The sequence below is a fragment of the Myotis myotis genome, unplaced genomic scaffold (assembly GCF_014108235.1).
Source record: "Myotis myotis isolate mMyoMyo1 unplaced genomic scaffold, mMyoMyo1.p scaffold_m19_p_1, whole genome shotgun sequence".
Taxonomy (NCBI): Eukaryota; Metazoa; Chordata; class Mammalia; order Chiroptera; family Vespertilionidae; genus Myotis; species Myotis myotis.
The window spans coordinates 115,066,880-115,089,774 of NW_023416313.1; the positions used below are offsets into that span (position 1 = coordinate 115,066,880).

General features: G+C 41.0%; 1 protein-coding gene across 13 annotated transcripts in view; it reads left to right on the top strand.

The window, feature by feature from the left end:
• NEO1 (neogenin 1) overlaps window positions 1–22,895 on the top strand; it is a 258,499-nt gene that overhangs the window by 22,702 nt on the left and 212,902 nt on the right. The gene's annotated exons all lie outside the window — the stretch shown is intronic.

The window sequence follows — 22,895 nt, forward strand, 5'->3', positions numbered from 1 at the left end:
TCTGTCAGAAAACATCTTTTTTTATTGTTGTTAATCCTCACCCAAGGATATTTTTCCACTGATTATTTTAGAAAGAGTGTAAGAGAGGGGGAGAGACAGAGACACATTGATTGGTTGCCTCCCACACATGCCCTGACCAGAGCTGGGGATTGAGCCTGCAACTGAGATATGTGCCCTTAACCGGAATTGAACCTGGGACCCTTCAGTCTGGGGGCTGATGCTCTATCTACTGAGCAGTACTGGCTAAGGCTGAAAACATCTTTACCTTTAATTTAGATAAATTTTGGCTGAGTATAGAATTCTGGATAAACTGTTTTTTCTTTCAGCCCTTTAAATATTTCATTGTCTGCTGAATGCCATCATTTCTGATGAGAAGTCAGCTGTACGAGGTGTACTGGTTAATAATGTGGATTTTTTTTCAATAGATCGAGTTACACATACGTTGATATTTATGCTACTTTGTTGTATTGACAATAAGCTTCAAAACTTCATGTGTCAAATTTGCTGAAGATGCTAACATCATAGATATTTTTACATTAAAAATGTCGAATTTCGTGCCAAAGAAAGAGCATTTGCAGGAAGTTTTAATTCATTATTTTGAAGAAAAGTACTGATGAGTACTTTGGGAAGCTTATGGTGAACATGCTCCATCTCAGGACACTTGTGAACACTGGTTTAAATGCTTTAAACGTGATGATTTCTATGTGAAAGACAAAGAACATCTAGGTCAGTGGTTCTCAACCTGTGGGTTGCGACCACTTTGGGGGGGTTGAACGACCCTTTCACAGGGGTTGCCTAAGACCATCAGAAAACACATATATAATTACATATTGTTTTTGTGATTAATCACTATCCTTTAATTATGTTCAATTTGTAACAATGAAATTGGGGGTCACCACAACATGAGGAACTGTATTAAAGGGTAGCGAGCGGCATTAGGAAGGTTGAGAACCACTGATCTAGGTCAACCAAAAAAGTGTGAAGACCAACAGTTACAAGCATTATTGGATGCAGATGCGTGTCAAACTCAAAAACAACTTGCAGAAAGATAAAACGTTGCTCAGCAAACAATATCCGATCATTTATAAGCAATGGGAAAGATTTTAAAGGAAGGAAAATGGATGCCACCTCAACTGAACGAAAGACAAATGGAAAACCTAAAAGTCATCAGTAAAATGTTACTTCAGTGGCACGAAAGAAAGTCTTTTTTTGCATCGAATTGGATTTATTTTGAGAATCCCAAACGCACAAAGTCATGGGTTGATCCAAGTCAACCATCAACATCGACTGCAAGGCCAAATCGCTTTGGAAAGAAGATAATGCTCTGCATTTGGTGGGATCAGGAAGGTGTGGTGTATTATGAGCTTCTAAAACCAGGTGAAACCGTTAATACTGATCGCTACTGACAACAAATAATCAATTTGAACCACACTTTATCGTGAAACGACCAGAATGTGCGAGAAGACATGGCAAAGTAATTTTGCTTCATGATAACGCACCATCACACACTTCAAAACCAGTTAAAGACACATTAAAAGATCTTGCCTGGGAAGTATTAACCCACCCGCTATATTCACCAGACCTTGCTCCTTCAGATTACCACTTGTTCCGATCAATGACACACGCACTTTCTAAGCAGCACTTCAAAACGTACGATGTGGAAAATTGGGTCTCTGAATGGTTTGCCTCAAAACAAGAAAAGTTCTATTGGGACGGTATCTACAAATTACCGGAAAGATGGGGGAAATGTGTAGCTAGCGATGGACATTACTTTGAATAAAGCACTTTTGATGTTTCTTTTGAAATTATCATGTTTTCTTTGATTACAAAATCCACATTATTAACAGATACACCTAGTAAATGTTATTTTCCATTTTTGTGGGTAATGTACTTCTCTCCCTCCTGTCCGTATTGTCCACTTTTCAGATTTGCTCTTTACCTCTTTCAGAAATCTAGCTGTGATGTGCCTAGTTGTGATTTTCCTTTTACTTATCCTGCTTCTTGAGCTTCTTGTATCTGTTGGATGATTACTTTCATCAAATTTGGAAAGTTCTTGGCCATTATCTCTGTTTTTTCAATCGTGGCCTGAGGACATATTTTTTCATTGATTCTAGAGAGGGAGGAAGGGAGAGAGAGAAAGAGAAACATTGATGGATTGCTTCCTATGTGCGCCTGATCAAGTATCAAGCTTGCAACCTGGGTGTATACCCTGACTGGGAATTGAACCCATGACCCTTTGGTACATGTGATGATGCTGTAACCGCTGGGCAACACAAGCCAGGGCTTGGTCGATACCTCTTTGGAGTTTAGTTCACTTAGGTTTCTTTGACACTCATTACTCTGGTGGGTTCAGAAAAACTATGGTGTTTATAGCTTATCTGTCCTGTTTTGGTTGTTAGGGTAAGAGCAAGTCTCTTGTGAGTTTCTACCCAGTGGTTCTTAACCTTCTGGCCCTTTAAATACAGTTCCTCATGTTGTGATCCAACCATAAAATTATTTTCGTTGCTACTTCATAACTGTAATGTTGCTACTGTCATGAATCATAATGTAAATATCTGATATGCATGATGGTCTTAGGCGACCCCTGTGAAAGAGTCGTTCGACCGCCAAAGGGGTCGCGACCCACAGGTTGAGAACCGCTGTAAAACAGAGGCAGCACTCCATTTACTGATTTCTTAATTTCATTTATTATAGTTTTCAGTTGTAGAATTTTTATTCTGCTTTTTTTAATAGTTTCTAGGCCTCTGCTGAAATTCTCCATTTTGTGTCTTTATTCTTTCAACCCATCCTATAATATGTATTCCCATGAGGGTTTGCTTTTAAAAGCCTATTTCTCCTGATTTGGAGGTTGTCTTTTTATGTGCTTATTTATTTTTGATTGAATGCCAGGTGTTGTGTATGAAAAATTATGGAGATAATCTGAAATTATAACTATCTTCTTCCAGAAAAGATTTATCTTTGCTTCTCTTCTGCATGTGGTTATTCTAGAGGCACTAACAGTCTCAGATTGCTTTAATACATTCAGGGATTGAGATGATTTAAAATTAGGCTTAAGACCCTGTGAACTGAAATGTTTTGAACTTAAACTTTACTTCTTGTACGTAGCTCTTTGAGGTCCTAATTCACCACAAATCCTGCAGCAGTCCCTTCCTTTTTGATGTGATTTTTTTTTTTCTTTAGAAGCAAGCCTGACTTCTTTTATTTTTATTTTGCCACTACTTTGGCCTTAACTCTCCCTTTCTTTTCTTCCCAAGTAATTGCTGCTTATCTCTGAGGATTTAGAAGGATTATGTTTTGGTTTTTAAGGGGACTATATTTTCTTAGTTCCTCCTAGTTCCCTCTTCCCTTGAAGATGAAGTGAGGTAGTATCTAGAAAAGACCTGAGTTATCTATCAGAAAATGTTCAGAAACTTCCTCTATGATTATTAAGAGGAAACTTCTCTAGGATAGGTGATATAATAACACCAATTTTGAGCCACAGTTCAGGCTGTCATAACTACATTTTAATTGGCTGCATTTTTTAAACACAAGCTAGCTATGTTCTCCACCCTCCTCAGTTTTGGCAGTATAAAGGCCAGTTTCACAGAGAAGAACTTGTAAACAAGTAAGCACAAGGGAGCTTGTGTGAATGAAGTTTTGCTGTATAGCTCAGCGACTTTCTCTGATTTAAGATGTAGTTATTGGCAACTTCAAATAGTTTGTGTTCTCTGAGGGAGAAGTCCAGTCTATTTAACTGTGTTTAGTGAAAACTAGTTATGATTCTCCAATGGGAAACAGACTCCCAGACTCATGTATTCATTTAGTAAGCATTCATTGAGTAGCTATCATGTGCAAAGCATTGTGCTAGGTATTGGAAGATATGTAAGAGTTATCAATTTAATAAAGGGCATATCATGTATAAAAATAACCATAATGTTGTGTAGAAAGTGATGTCTGTTGGGCAGGGCGCTATGGGAGTTCTAAAAATGGAGCAATTACTTGCAGACACTGCAACTTACAGGGAACTTTATGGGGATGTTAGAATTTGGGCTGGGTGATGAAGGCGGAGTACCTGGTCCCTGCATTGGCAGCACGGGTTGTTGTGTAGGATTGTTGACTGAGAAGGGAATGTGGACCTGTGGAGATGGGCAGGGGGAGAGGAAATGTAGTGAGAAAACGTCAGGAGTAGGAAAACATTGGTGATATGGGTAAGAGAAAGTAATTTACTCTGAGGTTTAGAGTATTAATGTGAAGTGGCCCAAATTAGGAATGGAAAAGTATGGTGCTTGATCTGACAATAAGGGATGGTATAAATTGGAGGAATGGGTTGAATCTAGGCTGTTTATAAAGAATTGGGGTTTGTGAACCATTGTTTTTCTAATCTAGGAGTTAACAGTTTTATCATTAAAAAAGAAGTGTTCTTTACTCAAATAATTTAGGGAATCTCTGCAGGAGAGGGAGAATAATACCGATCTTTTAGAATGATTTCATTCATTTATGTTGTTATATTAAAAATAGTGTTCCAGTTGAAATTTGTTATAGTTTTTCATCTCGATGTCTTCAAAAATGATCGAAGAGCAGCAGTGTAGGTGATTGGGCTGGTCTCACCCCCTCTTCTCACTTCACAGTGGAGGGTTCTGTTTAATTTAGGTAATGGCAGTGCTCCTACTTTCCTGCTAAATAAGAAGTTCAATCCACAGTAAAAAGTTCTTAAAAGGTTTTAGGGACACGGTGGTGTAGGCCTAGTGTGGCTTAGACAGCTGTTGGTTGTCCAGATATAGCAGATGTCCTGTGTTTCTACTGTGTTAAGATACAGTTGGTATTTTCCTGTATCTTTCTGCAAATCTCTACTTCATGACTACCCATTAGCCCTTCTAGGGGTTTCCAAGATTTGGGGGATCTTAGGCAAGTTGGTTAACCTATCTGCCTTCGTTTTCTCTCGTGGAAAGCACTGTGTACCAGAGACTTTTAAAATGTGTTACCTGTAATAAATCATTTAATCTGTGGTTCTATACCTAGCAAATGACAAGTAGAAATTTAAGTCTAGGCCAGGTTATTAACCAGCTGACTCTAATCCGATATATTAAACAGTGTGGGTTTTCCCTCCTGGAATGCTGCCCTTTCTAATATTCACGTACCCCCATCCCCTTTGTATAGTCAGACCTAATTCTTCTGTTCCAAAGAGAAAGGAAAGAAGCTCTTTTTAAATTGTTCAGAAGTGTATATGGCCAAGAGAATGCCCAAATAGATTTTGCTTTCGAGCCTTATTGTTACTAGTTACTTACTGCCTCAAGTCCTTTGCTCTAAAGAGCAGAAGTTTGTTTTACTGTAAAAAGTTTGGCATGTATTTTATACTTTTGTGACATAAAATAGGCCCAGAATTGTGATTCTAAAAACACAAATGATGTATTAAAAATATCCTGGAGTTAAAACATATAAGATAATTTCTTTAAGTTTCCCCCCCTGAAACAAGAGTTAGGAAAAAGTACCAATAATTTTTCTTATTAATGGGTAGACTTACCCAGTCTTACCCTTGGACTTTTTTTAAATTTTAATTTTTCCTGAGTTATAATTGAACTGTATATATATTGAAATGTAGATGTAGATCTTAACTGTACTGTTCAATCAATGTTGGTGAATATAGTGTTTTATTTATTTGTATTTTCTCAATTGGTATGTGAAGATATATTCTGATTTTAAATAATTATCTCCCTTTACTTTGTTTTCTGTATATTTGTTATAAAATTCATATGTATTTTCAACTCATATCTTTTTTACTCAGATATGTTGTAAAATAGTAACCTAGTAGTGGAGGTAATCTTTTAAAGGGAAACTTGAGGCGTTTCCCTTTAAAAATGGACTGTTAGTGTTGGAGCTACATAGAGTGAATAAATTTCCTGGGAGGAAACGATAATAAAATATTCAGGAAGTTATTAGGAAATGAGAACTTGTGTCCTTGTGCATGCAGATAAAGCTGCTAAGACCTTTGTGTATATCCAAACAATTTGTATTAGAGGAAGGAATGAGAGATTTGGCAACTTTCTTCTAATGGTGTGAGGGACCTTGGACTTATGATGCATAATTGAAGGACAAATTTCCCAGAGCAGAGTCATTAGAGAATTGTTTTTTCTCTATTTGAGTGTTTATGTCAGGGAAGAAAAGTGAGCACTTTCTGAAGCTGGATTGTGTAAATGAGAACACAATGGAGAAAACTTCCTGGGGAAAATCTGTGGCAGGGTGCTTTAGGAATGGATGCATATATTCCCCCCCCCCCCTTGGTTTTGCTTAAATTTTTTCTGCTTTATGCTTTGTACTCATGCCATCATTACAATTTAGCTCTGTCCTTTATTTTCTTTTTTAAAAAGAGCTTTGTTTTTTTTAATTGAGTTTTTGTGAGAGAGAGAGAGGAAGGAAGAGTGAGAAACATCAATTTGTTGTTCTGCTTATTTATACAATCATTGTTTGGTACTTTGCATGTGTCCTGATCTGGGATGGAACCCATAAACTTGGTGTATTGGGACAACGTTCTAACCAACTGTGCTACTTCGCCAGTGCTATCCTTAATTTTAGCCATTTAGTTCCAAAGTAACTATGAACACTGTAACTCTTAGGCACTAATTTAACTTTTACTGACTGGAATTGATATACCAGTAATTTTATTTAACAAACTGGGTTTAGACACTTGTTTTTTTCCTTTTGTGTGTGTTCATGGCAGGGACAATTTGCCTTTAAGTTGGATCCCCTTACTCGCAGGGAACGTTCAAGGTCCTGGGAGAGCTCTAGCAAAGGGTTCAGTACTTATATGTTTCTGTAAAATCTGCAAAATTGAGATTCCTCCCTATTTTTCATAAAAGGAGCCCCCAAATTAAGTATTCTTCAACCCCCACAAAGCTCAAATCAGCCATAGTTCATGATCCAGGTTGGGTGTTGCTTTCTAAATGTGGCTAAGGTAGATATTGAAGGATACCAGAAAGAAAGTATTAGTGAGAAAGCTGCTCTATTTATTGCCTGGTGTTTGTGGTGGCCATGGGTGTCTGTGGCTCCTGCAAGTGTGGGCCAGAAGAAGGCAGGAGGAACTGGAGGAGGGCTAAGGGAGGAGTGGTGGAGGAGAGGATGTGCCATAGCCAGGGTGGTGAGACCTGACAAGGATGTTCTCATTAGAAAGGATGCATTTACCAATATTTCTGATAGCATTTTAAAATAACTGAACAGGGGGAGGGAAGATGGCGGCTGGCAGGACAGCAGTGAGGGTGAGAGTGTGAGTGAGGTAGCAAAAGGGGAGTGCATGGACATGTGGTGTGTGTGTGCCTATGAGTGTGAGTGAGGGACGGTTAGATCAGGCAGGACTTTCAGGGGCTGGTGGACCGGGCTCTCTTAGATGGGGACCCCTCCTACCGCTGCAAGCACTGCTGGGTAGACGGTGCTGGCACAGAAACCACACTATCTTGAAGGGGGGAACTGCTGTGACTAGAAGCCCAGCCTCACCACCAACCAGACTAGCCTCAAGCACCACCTGGGACCCTATAGTCATCTGGCCAAAGACATGCCACTGCAGCTGCAGACCCACGGGCACTGGGACTACAGCCTCCCTGGCATAGGGCTCCTCTGAGTTCCGGAGTGCACTCCCCTCCCCAACATGTCCCAGCAGCTGGGCTCTCCCGTGACTCTAAGGGCGTGCGACACTCCCGCTGATCCACTGCCGCGATACAGGCCCCGTGCATCCTGGTGCCTGGACTCTCCTGTGACTTTCGGGGTATGTGACCCTCCTGCCAAGCCTTCCACTTCAGCCACAGGCCCCAAGCAACTCAGCACCTGGACCCTTCGGTGATAGCAAAATGGGGAGACAAAGGAACAACCCCAAAGGAAAGAGGAGGAGAAATTGGCAGAAAAGACAGTAAATGAAAAGGCGGCATGCAATATGACAGAAAAAGACTAAAGGGTAATGATCATACACTTCATAAACTGGATGGACGAGAAAACCAACAACTTATGTAAGAATCAAGAGGAAGTCAAGAATGATATAGCTACAATAAAAGAAAAAGATGAAAGGTTTCAAGAGGAGACTAGAAGAGGCAGAGGAACGAATTAGTTAGAACAGTGGTTCTCAACCTTCCTAATGCCGCGACCCTTTAATACAGTTCCTCATGTTGTGGTGACCCCCAACCATAAAATTATTTTCGTTGCTACTTCATAACTGTAATTTTGCTACTGTTATGAATCATAATGTAAATATCTAAAATGCAGGATGTATTTTCATTGTTACAAATTGAACATAATTAAAGCATAGTGATTAATCACAAAAACAATATGTAATTATATAAGTGTTTTCCGATGGTCTTAGGCAACCCCTGTGAAAGGGTCTTTTGAACCCCAAAGGGGTTGCGACCCACAGGTTCAGAACCGCTGAGTTAGAAGATAAGGCAGAGAAACAGGTCCAATCTTAACAACAGTTGGAGGAAAAAAATAGAAAGCAGGAGGAGAGCTTAAGGGAGCTTTGGGACAACATGAAATGAAGTAATGTACATATAATAGAGGTACCGGAAGGACAAGAAGCGGAGCAAGGATTAGAAAACCTATTTCAAGAGAAACCAAGATGGCGGCATAGGTAAACACCAGAAATTGCTGCCACGGACATCATCCAGAACCACAGGAAGGCTGGCTGAGTGGAAATTCTACAACTAGTAGGAAAGAGAAAAGCACACTGAGACTCAGAGGAGGTGTGGAAGTAAAGTGCAGAGGTACGGAGGCACACATGGAAAGGGCCGGCAGCTGAGGACGCGGCGCATGTGGAAATGGCTGGCAGCTGAGGACGCGGTGCACGTGGAAAGGGCTGGCAACTGAGGACACGGTTGTCTTTTTCAATTCGGAAGGGAGTCTCAAGCTCCCGACTGCACTGACCTCCAGTTCCGGGCGAGTCTCTGGGTAACCAGACTCATACGGGGAAGAAATTGGACTGTCTGGCATCGGTCAGAACTTGAGGGCGGCTTTCTCAGGTGCTTGCAGCGAGTACCAGGACACTGAGAAGCGGGGCCTCTTAGTGCAGGACTGTGGAGCAGCCATAGGTGTTTGCTCCACCATGTTAATCCCTTGAGACCCCGCCCCACCCAAGCTGTGCGCAGAGGCTTTTGAATATGAAAGGCCTGGCCCTTTGCAATCTGAAAATTACCGGACATACTGCAGCTGGATCAGAGAAACCCAGATCATCCAAAAGAAGGCCCAAGGCCCCACAGCAGCTTGCATTGCTTCACAGTGGGCTCCTGCGGGGTAGCCTCAGGTAGAGGCTAAATTAGCACCTCCTTCGAAATCCAAGAGCCAGTGTACCCAGTAGTCAGAGTGGGACCATCCAGATTACAACTCCTCAGATCCATAAGGGACACACTCAGGGGGCAGACTCAGTGAGCACCAAAGCCCCACTGAAGCAAGTCTTGCCCCAGAAGGGTGTCTCCAGCACAGAAGTTCTCCCACTGCAGACACAGCTGATTCTCACAGCCAATTGGCCTGGAGGTCAATTCCTCCCAGTAATACCTACAACAATCAAGACTTAACTACAAGAAGACTGTGCACAAAGCCCACAAAGGGGTGCACCAAGAGTGTTCACCTCCGGTAACTGGGGAGGCTGAGCCACTGGGCCCTATAGGACACTAGCACAGAAAGCCACTCTATCAACAGAGGGAAGCATAAAAAATGCGGAGACAAAGAAACAGGTCACAAATGACAGAAATGGAGGAAAGCAAACTACTGGATATAGAGTTCAAAACCACACTTTTAAGGTTTTTCAAAATTTTCTAGAAACTGCCGATAAAATTAGTAAGACACTCAATAAGTCTAATGAGACCGCCGATAAATTAAGTGAGAACCTCAAGAAATCTAGTGAGACCGTCAAGGATATGAAAAAGGAGCAACTAGAAATTAAGCATACACTGACTGAAATAAAGAATATTGTACAGAATTCCAACAGCAGACTAGAGGATCGCAAGAATCAAGTCAAAGATTTGAAATACGAAGAAGCAAAAAACACCCAACCGGAAAAGCAAAATGAAAAAAGAATCCAAAAATATGAAGATAGTGTAAGGAGCCTCTGGGACAACTTCAAGTGTACCAACATTTGAATTATAGGGGTGCCAGAAGAAGAAAGAGAGCAAGATATTGAAAACCTATTTGAAGAAATAGTGACAGAAAACTTCCCCTACCTGTTGAAAGAAATAGACTTACATGTCCAGGAAGTGCAGAGAACCCCAAACAAAAGGAATCCAAAGAGGACCACACCAGACACATCATAATTAAAATGCCAAGAGCAAAAGACAAAGAGAATCTTAAAAGCAGCAAGAGAAAAAAAGTCAGTTACCTACAAGGGAGTACTCATACAACTGTCAGCTGATTTCTCAACAGAAACTATGCAGGCCAGAAGGGAGTGGCAAGAAATATTCAAAGTGATGAATACCAAGAACCTACAACCAAGATTACTTTACCCAGCAGAGCTCTCATTCAGAATTGAAGGTCAGAGAAAGAGCTTCACAGATAAGAAAAAGCTAAAGGAGTTCATCACCACCAAACCAGTATTATATGAAATGCTGAAAGGTATCCTTTAAGAAGAGGAAGAGGAAGAAAAAGGTAAAGATACAAATTATGAACAACAAATACACATCTATCAACAAGTGAATCTAAAAATCAAGTGAATAATCTGATGAACAGAATGAACTGGTGATTATAATAGAATCAGTGGCAGAAAAAGGGACTGACTATTCTCGGGGGGAAAGTGTTGTGGGGGTGCAGGAAGAGACTGGACAAAAATCATACACGGATGGATGAGGACAGTGGGGGATGGGGTAAGGGTAGAGGGTGGGGTGGGAACTGGGTGGAGGGGAGCAATGGGGGGGGGGGAAGGGAACAACTGTAATCTGAATAATAAAGATTTAATAATAATAAAAAGAAAACCTATTTCAAGAAATAATGACAGAAAACTTCCCAGATTTGGGGAGGAAAAAACATCACAAGCACAGAGTCCCAAACAAGATGAACCCAAAAAGACTCACACCAAGACACAGTGTAATGAAAATGGCAAATGTTAATGACAAAGAGAGAATCTTAAAAGCTGCAAGAGACAGAGAGTTACCAACAAAGGATCTCTCATTAGATTATTATATGAGTTCTCATCAGAAACAGAAGGGCCAGAAGGGAATGGAATGAAGTATACAAAGTGATGCAAAGCAAGGGACTGAATCCAAGAATACTCTATACAGCAAGGCTATTATTCGAAATTGAAGGGGAAATCGGGAGCTTTGCACACACACACACAAAAAGGCTAAGGGAGTTTATCACTACCAAGCCAGCAGTTCAATAAATGCTAAAGGGGCTGTTGTAATAAGAAGAAATAGAAAGGGAAATAGGAACACAGGCTTACACAATAAAAATGGTGACAAACAAGTACATATCAATAATAACCTTAAGTGTAAATGGCCTAAATACTCCAATCAAAAGACATCAAGTGGCTGAATGGATAAGAAAACATTACCCATGTATATGCTGCCTCCAAGAGACCCACTGCAGAATAAGGGACTCACACAGACTGAAAGTGAAGGGATAGAACAATATTTTTCAGGCAAATGGAAATGAAAAAACAGCTGGGTTAGCAATATTTATATCTGATGAAATAGACCTCAAAGTGAAGTCCATAATAAGAGATAAGGTAGGCCACTTCATAATACTACAGGGAGCAATTCAACAAGAGGATATAACTATGGTAAACATATATTCACCCAATACAGGAGCACCCAAATACATAAAGAAAATTCTGGGAGATATCAAGGGAGAGATCGACAATAATACAGTCATAGTAGTGGACTTTAATACCTCATTGACATCACTGGATAAATTCTCTAGACAAAAAATCAGCAAAGAAACCCCAATCCTAATGACTCACTAGATCAGATGGACTTAACATCTTCAGGATATTTCACCCCAAGGCTACAGAATATACGTTCTTCTCAAGTGCACATAGGACATTTTCAAAGATAGACCACATATTGGGACACAGGCAAAGTCTCTCCGAATTCAAGAAGATTGAAATCATATCAAGCATCTTCTCAGATCACAGTGGCATAATCTATATATATAAAAGTCTAGTATGATAAATGTCTGGCCATTTGACTGTTCAACCAGTTGCTATAATGTGCTTGATTAGTAGCTAGTTTGCTGCTGGGGTCTGGCTAATTGGGATTGGGCGAGATAGGCCTGACACGCCCTCCCATAGTCCCTCCCCAGCTGATCAATCTCCTGCAGCCCCTCCCCAGTGTCTAAAATATTTCATCTAATTTATTTCCTTTCAGTGTGCACAAATCCATGCACCGGGCCTCTAGTATTAGAAATAAATTACAATAAAAACAATTTAAAAAATCCAAACACTTGGAGGCTAAATAGCATGTAATTAAACAATGATTGGATTACCAAGAGATCAAAGAAGAAATAAAAAACATCCTGGCAGCAAATGACAATGAAAACACAACAATCCAAATCTATGGGACACAGTGAAAGCAGTTCTAAGAGGGAAGTTCATATAGCATTACAGGCCTACCTCAGAAAACAAGAAAAACTGGTAATAAATTATCTAACTCTACAACTTAAGGAATTATAAAGAGAACAACAAGAAAAGCACAGAGTATCCAGAAGAAAGGAAATAATAAAGATCAGAGTGGAAATAAATGACATAGAGACAAGAGCTGGTTATTTGTAAGGATAAACATTTGATGAACCTATAGCCAGGCTCACCAAGAAGCAAAGAGAGAGGACTAAGATAAAAAAAAAAAAATGAGCAATGAAAGAGGTGAAATAACAACAGATCCCACAGAAATACAAAGGACTGTAAAACAATACTATGAGCAACTCTATTCCAACAAACTGGTCAACCTTGAAGAAATGGACATATTCCTAGAAAAATACAACCTCCCAAAACTGAATCAGGAAGAATAAAAAAATCTGAATAAGCCAATAACTATGGAGGAAATTGAAGCAGCAATAAAAAAAAAAGTCTAGCAAACAAAAGCCCTGGACCACACAGCTTCATAGGGGAGTTTTAGCAACCATTCAAAGAAGAAATAAAACCTATCCTCCTCAGACTATTCAAAAAAATTCAAGAGGAAGGAGCACTTCCAAGCTCTTTCTATGAAGCGAGCATTAGCCTAATCCCAAAACCAGATAAAGCAGTGGTTCTCAACCTTTCTAATGCTGCGACCCTTTAATACAGTTCCTCATGTTGTGGTGACCCCAAACATAAAATTATTTTCGTTGCTACTTCATAACTGTAATTTTACTACTGTTATGAATCGTAATGTAAATATCTGATATGCAGGATGTATTTTCATTGTTACAAATTGAACATAATTAAAGCATAGTGATTAATCACAAAAACAATATGTAATTATATATGTGTTTTCCGATGGTCTTAGGCGACCCCTGTGAAAGAGTCGTTCGACCCCCAAAGGGGTTGGGACTCACAGGTTGAGAACTGCTGAGATAAAGACAGTAAAAAGGAAGAGAATTATCGGCCAGTATCTCTAATGAACATAGATGCTAAAATCTCCAACAAAATTCTAGCAAATCGAATCCTAGCATTACATTAGAAAGATCTTACACCATGACCAAATGGGATTTATTCTGTGGATGCAAAGATGGTACAATATCTGCAAATCAATAAACGAGATACATAACATAAACAAATTGAGAGATAAAAATCACCTAATCATATCAATTGATGCAGAAAAAGCATTTGACAAAATCCAACATCCTTTCTTGATAAAAACTCTCAGCAAAGTGGGAATAGAGGGATCATGCCTCAACATAGTAAATGCCTTATATGACAAACCCACAGCCAACATCATATCCAATGGGCAAAGGCAGCCCGGATCTCAGAGCTGGAGTCGCAACAAAGTTTCAAATACAGAAGGTAAACAAAGTCCAGAAACCTGCTTTCAGCAGCCGAGGTCTGAGCTAAAGCCGGCTCTCACCTCCAGTGACAGCCATAGAACGTAAATAAATCCCAGAATGAAAAAAAAAAGGAAAAAAGGAGAGGCTGGGAGCTTCAGTCACCCGCCAGCCCGAAAACAGCCCTCAGCCCCTCACCCAGACTGGCCAGGCACCCCAGTGGGGACCCCCACCCTGAAGGGTGTGTGACCAGCTGCAAACAGCCATCATCCCCTCATCCAGGCTGGCCAGGCACCCCAGTGGGGACCCCCACCCTGCACCAGGCCTCTATCCTATATAGTAAAAGGGTAATATGCCTCCCAGCACCCGGATTAGCGGAGCCATGAGGCCTCCTAGTACTGGGATCAGCAGAGCCGTGAGGCCTCCCAGCACCGGGATCAGCAGAGCAACGAGGCCTCCCAGCTCCTGGATCAGCGGAGACGCGAGGCCTCCCAGCACTGGGATCAGCAGAGCCGCGAGGCCTCCCGGCCTGGGATCAGCGGAGCCACAAGGTCTCCTGAACCCGGGATCATCGGAGCTGCGAGGCCTCCTAGCACCGGATCAGCGGAGCAGTAAGGCCTCACTGCCCCTGTGTCAAGCGGAGGATGGGCTGGACCTGTCCTTGTGCCCACTGCAGCCTCGTGGCCCACAGTTTCTTTCAAGGTGCATGAATTCGTGCACTGGGCCCCTAGTAATATATAAGGTTTGAAACATTCACAGTTTCAGGCATCCACTAGGGATCTTGGATTGTATGCCCGATGAATAACGGGGGAATGACTATAAAGCCTGGACTGCAGCTTCTCAATTTACATTCCATCTCATGAACTTCCAGTTAAGAAGTGCAATTGGGTTTCACATTAGATTGGAACCAGAAACATAATAGTATAAGGGGACCTCTGTGTCTTTATTTAGAAATTTGTTTTTCTTAAGTAAATTTACCTGTAGTTCTCTTGTTTGTAATCAAATGTGTCTTTACTAAGTTATATAAATATGTCTTATTTTCCAAACAGGATTATAAACTTGAGGACAAAGACAGTCTTGTATTTCTTGCAAATGACCTAATATGATGTAAATGTGGTAAACACTTGTTGAGCTGAGGAAGTGCCAAACTTCACTACCATCCATAGCAGTTGTTTTCAGAGTTACTTAGAGAAGAGAGAACACTTATCACTATGGTGATCTGCAAAAGTGTCAAGGAAAAGGTAGAATATGAGCTGTGACCCAAAACAGTAATAAAATTACCTAGCATTGTTAACACTTGATGCTTTCAGAAGGCTTGAATTGGTGCCACCATACTTTTGCCATCCTAGTGAAGATGGATGAAGCTTTCCAACAGTCTGTTTCAAATAAAATCAATGCAAAGAAGACTAACTGGACTCTAAACTAAAGACAAAAGAAACAAATTAAAAACATCCAGTTCTTGGAGGTCTCAAGACTTATGATTTACTGGTATTGATGGAGATATTTTTATCATAGAACAGAGTTTTATGTTCATACTAGAGGCCCGGTGCACAAAATTCATGTATTGGGGGGGGTGTGTGTCCCTCAGCCCAGCCTGCACTATCTCCAATCTGGGTTTCCCCTCACAATCCGAGACTGCTGGCTCCCAACCATTCGCCTGCCTGCCTGCCTGATTGCCCCAAACTGCTTCTTCCTGCCAGCCTGATCACCCCCTAACCGCTCCCCTGCCAGCCTAATTGACGCCTAACTGCTCCCCTGCCAGCCCGATTGCCCCCAACTGCCCTCCCTTCCCTGCTGGCCTGGTCGCCCCCAACTGCCCTCTCCTGCTGGCCTGGTCCCCCCCCACTACCCTCCCCTGCAGACCTGGTCCCCCCCCCAACTGCCCTCCCTTGCAGGCCTGGTCGCCCCCAACTGCCCTCTCCTGCTGGCCTGGTCCCCCCCCACTCCCCTCCCCTGCAGACCTGGTCCCCCCCCCAACTGCCCTCCCCTACAGGTCTGTTCGCCCACAGCTGCCCTCCCCTGCTGGCCTGGTCCCCCCCCCCCAACTGCCCTCCCCTACAGGTCTGTTTGCCCACAGATGCCCTCCCCTGCTGGCCTGGTTGCTCACAACTGCCTTCCTCTGCCGGCCATCTTGTGCAAGGCTGTGATGGTCAATTTGCATATCACCTCTTTATTATATAGGATACTCAAAATTTAAATTCACCCAACTATTCCCTAAATGTTTGGGTTGTTTTGTTTGTTTTTGTTTGTTTTTAGTCCAGGGCCCTATAAAAGATCACTTATTGCATTTGTTTTTATCTCTTAAGATAAAATTGTTAATGAGATATTTTACATTCTGTGTGTGTGTGTGTGTGTGTGTGTGTGTGTGTGTGTGTATTTATACTAAATTTTCTAAACTGGTGTGTATTATACTTAAAACAAATCTTAATTTTGATTAGTCACATTTCAGATTTTCATTGGCCACATGTTTTTAACTGTCTACTGTATGGGGATAGTGCAGGTTTAGTGGTTTTGATCGAGGGCACAGGGGAGCCAGACTAACTATGTTAAAATCTTGCCTTTGCCATAGCTTGCTTCATGACTTTGAGCAAATTATTTATTTTCCTTTGTGGCTCAGTTTTCTTGTTGTAAATGGGGATAATAATAATTTCTGCCATTAGGGTTGGAGAAGTAAGGTATGCACTGAGACAGTGCCTGGCATAGTAACTGTTCACTCATGTTAACTATTATTATTATATCTTTAGACTTGGTCCCTTAATTCCCATTCTGTCTTAGAAGTGCCCTTGTATTTTGTTAGAGAAGCTAGGACTAGATCTTGGATCCCTGGACTTCTGTTTTATAAGTTGTTGTTTCTTGTCCTCAGTCTCCTGCTTTACTTCTTCTATGGTGACATTATAAACCATTAAGATAAATTAGATTTTCCAGGACAGTTTTGATATCAAGTGTTCGTTCTCTCCTCCTCTGTTACTATAATTCATGGAAGTGAAAGGGAAAACCCAACAACTTTGCAAGTGGCAATGAATTAATGTAATATTTATTATTGTGATTTTTAAAAACCACAAATGATTGCAAAAGATTGGGAGCTACAGTAGATTGGGTTGTTGCTTTTCTCTTTGTAAACACACAAATACCTCTCAACCACAAAAGCCTATATAATTGTAACAATAAAGTAAAACATTAGCATATGAAGTAGAGATGATTTTGAATATTTGTGTGTAGTTATGTTCAGTTCAGAGTTACTTAGGATGTGTTTCAGATTAGGTAACTCCATTTTTATATTAGGTCAAAGTAACTGTAGATGATTGGAAAATAAGTATTTGAGTTTTGAAAATAAGATATCCTATTGTAAAAGAATTTGACAATTTACTGTGATAAAACATTTTATACTCAGAATATTATTAAAGTGTTGCTTATGGTAGAAAAGTATGACACTACTTAACAATTGAAGTATTGAATTATAACATAAAACTGTCATAATTCAAATCTTTGGATTGCACCTCTAAGTTAATTTTCACATTATATTATCATTGAGCCCCTATTTTCATTAGTATGCAAAAGTGGAACTGAAAAATACTCTTGTTTTAGAAATTCAAAAGACTTTGCATCATGTATTGGGTGAAATGTCTTACTCTTAGAAGAATCTTCTGGCCACAAATAACAAAAAGTTGCTTATAAGATGTTTTCATGGAAGTTCTATATAGTTAATGTGAAAATTTTTTCTCATTTAGAAGAATGAGAAATGGCCAATTCAGATTTTCCTCCTATTTCAAGCTGAAATATAAATAATGCTAATATAGTTGGCATTTTAACTAAGACTATTATTAACATACTTTTTTTAAGAATTGTTTTAGAGAATTTCCAGGTAATTGTTCAGAACATTGGTAGTATTGACTGCAGGTTATTCAGATTTGCCTACTTTCCTTACAGATCATGTAGAAGTTATAAAGTATTAATATTAATTATGACACTTTAAAATGTGATATTAAAACATTTTTACACAGAACAGATTTGAAATCTGTCTATCTATCTATCTATCTATATATAAAAGGCTAAGTGACCGTCTGACCGGCCAACTGGCCAGTACATATGACGCGCACTGACCACCAGGGGTCAGACGCTCAACACAGGAGCTGCCAAGCTGTGGTGACTTGGCAGTGGTGGTTCTCAGGTGAAGCACCTCAGAACCAGAGAGGAGGGATCCCAATTCCTCGTGGGGCCACGCGATTCCACCTTCAGCTGTGGGTTATGCTATTAAAATATTTCTTCTAATTAATTTCCTTTCAATATGCATGAATCCATGCACTGGGTCTCTAGTTGAATATAAAATTTTTGAGACAGGCTGATCTTAGGAAAAACAGTGAGATTAGATGTCAGTAGGAATTACTAATTCCATTTTGACCCAGCCATCTTTCCAACTTGTAGAATCCTGAAGAGGTTACAAAAAGTAAACAAGCAAAATAAAAAGAACAAAGCAGTGCACAAATATGTGCCGTGCCAGCATGGCCAAGGGTGAACCTGAGGAGGGGCAGTGAGTGATTAAAGAAGACAGACAAAGAGAATACAGCTGGGGCTCAGCGGATCTTCCATGCCTGGATGAGGACACAGAAAGATCCAGCCTGAAAGCCAATGCTTTATTTTCTATTCTCATTAAAACAAGGGTAGATTAACATGTATACAAATGTTCTTGTTTTGGCAACACTTGCTACACCTCCAACAGCCCATTAGCTACTTAGGAAGGAATTAGGGAGGGCTACAAGGTCAGGCTTAATTATGCTAGGAGAGATCTGCCCTCCAGGTTGGGACTTGTTTGTGGTCCTGCCACAGGTCAGCCCAAGGCTTGACCCTAGAGCTGCTCCCTACACAGATAGCAAGTAGCAATGGCAAACCTGGGTAATTCGAATACTCTCTTGTAGTCAGACCTTCCAGTGGGGAAGATACGTCTTAAAAAGAAACAGAAAGTGAATTGCTGAGGAAAGCACATAAAGGGCAGAATAGGAGAGTAGGACCTTTTCAGAGATGGTTGTCAGATCAGGCTTCTGTGGAATTGGCAGCAGGGTCAAAACATGAAGATGAGAAGAAGCCATGTGACATAAGAGTGTGGAGGGGCAGCAAACGCAAAGACTTTAATATGGGAAAGAACATGCTTGTTCAAGACACTGCACTGAGCAATGTGGCCAGAGCTTACTGAGTTAGAGGGAGTGTGATCTGAGATTAGGTTGTAGACAGGTGGCAACCAAATCCTGTCAGCCTTTTAAATGCCATGGTAGTGAATTTGGACTTTACATTGGCTGTAGTGGGGAGCTGTTGAAAGATTAGGCAGAGAAGAAAGATGATCAAACTTGGGTTTTAAGATTACTTAATATTATTTTACATATAATTGTCAAGATGTGATTAAAGTAAAAAAATTAAGTTCACATTATTTTATGCATAACAATTTCTAAAATGTGACTGGTGAAAATGGAGATGCTAGATAGATATTAGTGATTTGGGGGAAATATTGTAGGCTTTTGAACTGAATAGTTACTGTTTACTGATCCTGCTATCTATCAAGCAATGAGCCATGCTCTTTACACATATATTCAGAGAAATTTTCTTGAAAGGAAAGCATTATTTTTCCTATTTTATGGGGAGAAAATTTTAGACACAGAGAAAAATTAACTAGCATAGCAGAGTTAGGATTCAAAAACCATGTGTGCTTGACTTTATTTTACCAAGGTTTTTTCCATTATGGCTCTTTTTTATGGGGGGGGGGGAGGCTGAAAATTGATAAGGAAAGCAATCATATGTTTATTGAATAAGTAAATGCAGATATTTTCGTTTGGGGGACTGGTTAGGAAGGTAAATGATGTGAATTAGAATAGTCACGTTGAATTTCCCTATTAGAATATTATCTTGGAAAATAATTTCAGATTCAGAATCAGTGAATAGAAGTTAATACTCACTAATTTTATGTATAGCAGTATCATAAAAAATTAGAAAGCATCCTATATAATAAAAGCCTAATATGCTAAGTGTCCAACCATTTGTTCAACCGTTATGATGTGCACTGACCACCAGGGGGCAGACTCTCCGACTGGTAGGTTAGCTTGCTGCTGGGGTCCGGCCAATCGGGACTGGGTGAGATGGGCCGGACATGCCCTGGAGTGCTCCCGTGGTCCCTACCCAGCTGGCCAGCTCCGATCGGCTCCAATCAGGACTGGGCGAGATGACCCCCATTGGGACTGGGTGAGATGGGCTGGACACGCCCTGGACCCCTCCCGTAGTCTCTCCCTAGCCGGCCAACCTCCTGTGGTCCGTCCCTGGCTGGCCTGCCCCAATTGGCCCTGATCGGGACTGGGCGAGATGGGCCAGGCACGCCCTGGAGCCCTCCCATGGTCCCTTCCTGGCCCCGATGGTGCACCAGTGTGGTCCCTCCGCCTGGCCTGCGCCCTCTCGTAATCCAGGACCCCTTGGGGGATGTTGGAGAGCCAATATTGGCCTGATCCCTACAGGCCAGGCCAAGGGACCCCACCAGTGCATGAATCCATGTACCAAGCTGGTTTCAGCCCAATCCCCGCAAGGCCAGGTTGAGGGAACCTACTGGTGCACAAATCCATGCACCGGGCCTCTAGTGTATGTATATCAGACAATTAAAATCATCATTATAATATTAACAACTAACCACTTACTATAATCTTACTTGAAATCCCCCGGAAAGGAGTTGTGCATGCTTGGCAAATAAATACAGCCTTTGGAGGAAGTAGCTGTGTAGGACAAAAAGGGCCTGAGCTCTGGAGCTGAAAGCAGTAATTCTTATGGAGCAAAGCAGGGTAGAAACATTCCTTAACTCTTAAGTGTTGCCTCTTCTTATTTGATAACATGGATATATTTTGTTGAGCCCTTTGAATGTTAAATTATTTCAACTTTTAATTTTTAAACTTTTTTTATTTTTTTGCCATATTTTACATCTTTATAAAATGTAAACAGAGCTAAACCATTTAACAATTACATCTAATAGTTATTTATAGAGTGAGATATACAAACTCTTTAACTAAAATTGTATTTCAGCAAATTTTCCATTATGAAAATCCCATTCATCCCAAGGTGGGGAAAAACCACTCAAAGGGCTTGAGAAATAATCATTTTAATCTCTGCAAGCATAATTCATGCCCAAAAATTCTGCCAGAGTTTTGGCCTTCATAATATTTTTCATTTTCTTCATGAACTCTGCACTACCTCAAAAAGTAATCTGTACTTTAATGGGTTCATTAAGCCTAAACAATCTAATTCTGTGATACTTATTTAATAAAGTCCAATATATAATCAATATTGTATCACCTAGAATTGTCAAACTGTTCATGAAAGCCTAAAAAAACAGTAAAACAATTACACTATTTTATTTAATATGTAATAGCTGTCATAAAGCAAAGCTCAAATATTTAATTTTCTGAAACTTTAGTGTATTTCCATAATGTATTTCTATAATTTTATATAGTTTACCATCAGGAAAGCCAGATATATATTTAGTTTCTCTTTATATGTAATTAAAAATATTAAGAGGGTGTGGCCTATGATTCAGATACAATTTAGCCATCACACCATACCAAGACCTTTTAAATAGTCAGGAGATACTTAATATTATTGCTTAGTCTTATAAAATGATGAATTTTAACCAAATTCATACCTCTATATAATTTTTATTTATAGTGTTTCCTGTACTCTTAAGTGCTTTTGCTTTGCAAGTAATATAGGTACTGATATACATTTTTTGCAACTGTTTGCAAGCATTTTAATTTATTAATCAATGCATATATTCCTCTTTAACTAGTTACTACACTACCTCACAATTAATCCTACAGAAATGAACCATCTGAGTGGACAAAAACATTGTGGAGCTTTATTTTTTAAAGAAAGATTTTCAAATTTTATGGGAACACAAACTCATGAAAAAATTAAAAATTTGGCATTTCATCTTGCTTTACTAATTATGGAATAATAGAACAAGATGTTACATTATATTTATCTGCTTAACATCCTATCTAATAAAAGGGTAATATGCAAATTAACCGTCACTCTGTCACAAAATGGCGGTGCCCATAGCCACAAGATGGCGGCGCCCAGTCCTCTCAGCCCTGCCGGAGTCCCCCAGTCCCAGGGTGGGTGGCCACTGAGAGCGGGCATTGTGAGCATCCTGGTGGAATGCTTGCTTCATCGCTGCGGCGACGAAGCAAGCATCCACGCCTGGCTGCGGATGGGCCTCTGGCCAGGCTGGGGCATGGAACGCTTGCATAAGAAGAGAAGGAACCAGCAAGCTGAGCAGAGTTGAGTGGCCCCCGATTCCTGGGGAAGGTCAAGTCTGGGCGGCCAGAGGGTTGAGGGGGTGGAGGACAGTGTGACAGGAGGGGCTGGTGGCGGAGGCCCAGGGGTGAAAGATGTTCGAGAAAAAGGAAGGAAGCCCTTTATCGGAGTTCCTGAGAGCAGGGAGGGAAGTCGTTTGCATTTCCCAGCGATGGATGGGCCTCTGGCCAGGCTGGGGCGCGGAAATCTGCATCGTTGCCCCGGTGATGAGGCAAGTGTTCCACTTCTGGTCGCGGATGGGCCTCTGGGCCGTGGAGAGCCTCGGCAGCGGGTGTGGAGAGTCCAGGCCCCACAGAGAGCTACTGGTGCACGGACTCGTGTGCAGGGCTACTAGTAATGAAGGGACAGAACGGAACTTGAAAGAACTGAGCAGAAATACACCCTCCTCCCTCTTCAAGGACGAAGCAGAGACATACTCTTCTCCCTCTCCTCTATCTTGTCTTGCAAGGCTGGGCCCTCAGCCCAAGCCACCCCCCCCCACCCCCCCGAGAGTGACCACAAGAATGCTGGTATTGTCCTCACTCTCCCAACCACCCACCTGAGTGGACCAATGAAGCTCCAGAAATGTAGCTAAGGTCCTAATAAGGCTATAGTGGAGGACGGCTCCAACCTTCAGAATGTGATGGTCACTTCCTGACCCTTATGCTGTAAAACCCTGACCA